We start from the raw sequence: 5,137 nt of genomic DNA on the forward strand, positions 1-5,137 counted from the left end.
TTGGTTGGAATTTTATCTATTTTGGCTCAAGATTTTGAAACAAAACCCAACTGTTAGTAGTCAGTATAATCCAAAACCATCATACTGCTACTTCTTCAGATTATAATGACCATCAAAAAGTATGCAGATAGACTGTCATTCAGTCAGTTTTTAACCATAGCCACCTTCTACCAGATTTTTGACACTGTAAACATTAAAAAGAAGAGATTGCCTCATTTGTTTCTTTGGAGCAGTTTGCGGGCTTACACTGCTTGCCTTTAACTTTAGGAGTCTTAGATTTTTATAAACCCACATATGCTAAAAAATTTTTTTGAAACATGTAATTGAATTGGAGAAAATGATTTGATATCTACTAATGAATAAATTATTTCTTATGGATTGGAAAGTTAGACAATGTATAGGGATAATAGAAGCATAATCAAAGCCTTTGAGCTGTGATTTTGGAGAAGAATACTGACTACCCTATGGCCTGCCAAAAGAACAAATAAGTCTATCTTGGAGGAAATGCAAACAGAATGCTCCTCAGAAGCAAGAAGAGTGAAACTGCATCTCACATAGTTTGGGATGTCAGGAGGAATGAGTCACTGGAAAAAGATATCATGCTGGGAAAAGTGGAGGGTTAGTGAAAGAGAGGAAGACCCTCCACAAGAGAAATTTACACAGTGACTCTAACAATGGGTTCAAACATATCAGAGTTGTTGAAGGAAGTGTAGAAAAGGGCAAGGTTCAGATCTGTCAAGGTCATATAACTTAAAATAACATAAAAACAGCAACAACAACAATACATAAATTATTGCCCTCATCTGTTCTTTTATTTAAGGGAGAAATCTTCAGAAACTTTCTCTTTTTGAGAAATTAAATGAATTATGACATAGTACTAAAGAAAAGCCCAAAATGGATATAATAAGAAAATCTAAAACTTGCTCTTGAAAGTATAGAAACTAAAGTGAAAGGAGGAGATGATGGTGTAAGAGACCTGAACAAAAGATTTCAAAATGAAGCTTGTGAAGACAAAGCAAGCTATTACAACAACATATGCAAAGACCAGGAGGTATTTTTTTTCTTGAAACAAATGACAAGAAAAACACAATTTACCAAATCTCTGGAAAAAGCCAAAACAGTATTAGAGCTCAATTTATAGCAATAAGCAAACACATCAAATGGTAAAAAAATGAAAATTAACTCTCTAACCAAATATCTCAAACAAATTGAAAAAGAGCAGCAAGAAAACACAGCACCCTGTAAAAAGCCTGAAATTATAACAATTAGGACAGATATAAACAAAATAGAAAACAGAAAAACAATTGAAACTATCAACAAAACCAAGAGTTGGTGCTTCAAAAAGGTTAATAAAATGGAAAAACTACTAGTAAAACTAACAAAGGAAAATAAAGAAAAAATACAAATAATCCAAATAAGAGATGAAAGGGGAAATGTCATAACAGAAACAACAACAGCAAAAAGATTAACAATGGAATATCAGGAAAAACTATACTCAAACAAATATGAAAACCTAGATGAAATGGATAAATACTTAGAATTCCACAACCTACCGAAGCTGACACAGACTGAAATAGAAAAATTTAACAAGCCAATTAAAAAAGAAGAAATAGAATAGGTAATAAAACATCAGGGAGCTCTAGTGGCCTAATGGCAGGAAGCTGCATTGCAATCCCAGAGGTATGTGGTTCAAATCCAACAGATGCTCTGCTAAAGAAGGAGGGTCACTGACTCTGAGAAGGATGGGAATCCCAGAAAACTTGATCATGCTAATATGAAACCTATACTTGGACCAAGAGGTAGTCATCAGAACAGAGCAAGAAAACACTGCATGGTTCAAAACTGGGAAGGATGTATACCAGGGATGTGTCCTGTTTCCATACCTTTTCAACCTGTATGCTGAACAGATTATCTGGGAGGTTGGGCTCTATGAGGAGAAATGTGGTGTCAGGATTGGCAGAAGATCTATTAACAATCTGCATTATGCAGATGAAACAACCCTGCTTGCAGAAACTGAGGAGAAGATGAAGCGCTTGCTGCAAAGGGTCAAGGACTGCAGCCTTCAATATGGACTGAGGCTCAATGTCAAGAAGACAAAGATTCTCACCACTGGACCAATTGGAAGCATCAGGATGGATGGTGAAGAGATTGAGATTGTTCACAGCTTTAGTCTGCTTGGCTCCACAGTCAACACTCTTGGCACCAGCAGCCAGGAAATTTAAAGATGTATTACAATGGGGAAGTCTGCTGTTCAGGATCTCGCCAAAGTACAGGAGAGGAATGGTGTCTCTCTGGAGACTAAGGTTCATCTAATACAGGCCATGATCTTTGCAATCACTTGTTATGCATCAGAGAGCTGGACAGTGACCAGGGAGGATAGAAGGAGAATTGATGCCTTTGAGCTGTGGTGCTGGAGAAGAGTATTGAATGTACCATGGACTGCTAGGGAACAAACAGATTCATCCTGGAGAGGGTTAAACCAGGCTGCTCCTTGGAGGCAATGATTCTGAGGCTTTGTCTGACATACTTTGGACATGTTATAAGCAGGGACAGGTATGGAGAGGGACATCATACTTGGGAGGTTGGAGGGATGGCACAGGAGGGGAAGACCCTCTATGAGGTGGATTCATTTAGTGACTCGGGTAATTGGCCTGGGTGTGTTGGAGGCAGTGCAATTGGCAAAGGATAGAGCAGCGTCTAAGACTGTTGTACATAGGGTCGCTATGAGTCGCAAGTGACTTGATGGCACATAACAACAACAGCAAAGACAAAGACATTATTAGATTTGTGCATGCTAACAAAATATGACTAACACTGGAAAAATAAGAATCCCAGAACATTTAATTGTGCTCATATGAACCTATACCCAGATCAAGAAGCTATTGTTTGAACAGAGCAAAGGGACATTGCATGGTTTAAAAACCAGGAAAGGTGCATTTCAGAGTAGTATACTTCATCTATATTTATTAAATCTTCATTCTGAGTAAATCACTGGAGAAGCAGAGTTCTATGTAGAAGAAAGTATTATCAATCTTGGAGGGAAACTCATCAATAACCTTTGTTATACAGATGACAAAACCTTGCTTGCTGAAAGTGCTTGCTGCAGAAGATCAAAGACTAAATAAAGCTTTCTATATGGATTGCATCTCAACATCAAGAAGATAAAAATTCTCTCCACTGCACTGATAAGCAACATCATGATAAATAGAGAAAAGATTTAAACTATCAACATTTCATTGTATATGAACCAGGAGAGTTATTGGGCAATACTACAGTCAAGGACCTCTCCAAAGTAGTGAGGAACAATAATATCAGTTTGAACACTAAGGCCTGATTCAGGACATGGACTTTTCCATCACTTTCTATGCATCTGAAAGCTGAACAATAAATGAAGATTGCAGAATAATTGATACCCTTGAGTTGTGATATTAGAGAAAAAGTGAAATACCTCATGGACTTCCGAAAGAACAAACGTACATTTTGGGAAAAGTAAAGCCAGAGTGATTCTTAAAGGCAAGAATTGTGAAGCTTTACCTCACATACTTTAGTTATGTTTTTAGTAGAGGTTTATTCTTGGAAAGAGACATCATGCTTGGAAAGGTGGAGAATCAACAGAAGAAAGAAGACCTTCAACTAGATGGTTTGGCATAGTGACTCTAGCAATGGGCTCAAACATGTCAGAGATGATGAGGATGACACAGGACAGGATTCAAATGTGCTGTTCATCAGTTTGTTATGAGTCATCCTCAATGGCACCTAACAACAAGAAGAACAAAAATTCAAACAATGCAAAAATTCAGTTAAACTCGTTGCTAACAAGTCAGAACTGACTCATAGTTGGTCATCTATTGGATTTCTGAGGCTGTAAATTCTATGGTGAGAGAATGCCAGTCTTCCTCTCATAGAGCCACTGGTGGATTTATATTTTCTGAGAGTTGTGGTCTTTGGGTTAGCAGTTAAACTCTCTATAGATATACCACCAGAGTCATACTGAGCATATAATCTGAGAAACTGGATTATTTGAAGAAGGATATAGGATCATTTTGGGAGGACACTCTTTAACAACATGAAATATGAAGATGGCCTAACCTTGCCCTTAGAAAAAGACAAAGCACTTACTGAAAAAGTTCAAGAACTTCAATATGAATTACACATCAATATAAGGAAATAAAAAAATCTTAGTGAAAGGATCAATTAACAGCATGATGAACTGAGAAATAATTAAGGTTGTCAAGGATTTAAATTTATTTTGATCCACAACCAAACCTATGGAAAGAGAAGTCAGTAAGTTAAATGACCTAGGAAGGTCATCATGCTGGAAAGGGGTAAGATCAATGATAAAGACCCTCAACAAGATGAATTGACACAGTGACTGTAGCAATGATTTAAATATATCAGGGATGATGAGCATGGCACAAGATAAGGCAGGGTTCAGATTCAGGTTTAGTTCTCTCTCTCTCTCTCTCTCTCTCTCTCTCTCTCTCTCTCTCTATATATATATATATATATATATATATATATATATATATATATCTTCATATATATCTATCTTCATATATATATCTATCTTCATATATATATCTTCATATATATATATCTTCATATATATATCTATCTTCATATGTATATATATGTAGGATTTCTATGAGTCATGGTTGATTTGATGTCACTTAGCAATACCACATTTCATTGTGTGAATCTTCTCATGCCAAGGATGTTTTTAAATGAGGTACAAGCGAACCAAACCGTAGTATTTTTAATTATGTCATATGAATGATGAAGTTAGGTGATGCATAAGGAAGATTGAAGAATTGATGCCTTTGATATGATGTTAGCACAGAATCTTGAAGATATTGTGATCCACCAAAAGAACAAACCTATCTTTCAAGAAGTACAAGTCAGGATTTTTCCTGGAAGGAAGGATGATGATACTTTGTCTTATATACCTCTAGCCGTGTAATCAGGAAGAGTTATAGGGCCACTGAAAAAAAAGACATCCTTCAAAGAGATATATTGACATAGTGACAGCAATAATAGAATTAAATTCATAAGAGATTGTGGGGATTGTGCAGGATTTAATTGTGTAATATAAGGAGTTGCTAGGAGACAGAGCCAACTAGACTGTACTGACAGCAAC

Source organism: Elephantulus edwardii, unplaced genomic scaffold (assembly GCF_000299155.1).
Source record: "Elephantulus edwardii isolate Elephantulus edwardi_28Jun2011 unplaced genomic scaffold, EleEdw1.0 scaffold00084, whole genome shotgun sequence".
Taxonomy (NCBI): Eukaryota; Metazoa; Chordata; class Mammalia; order Macroscelidea; family Macroscelididae; genus Elephantulus; species Elephantulus edwardii.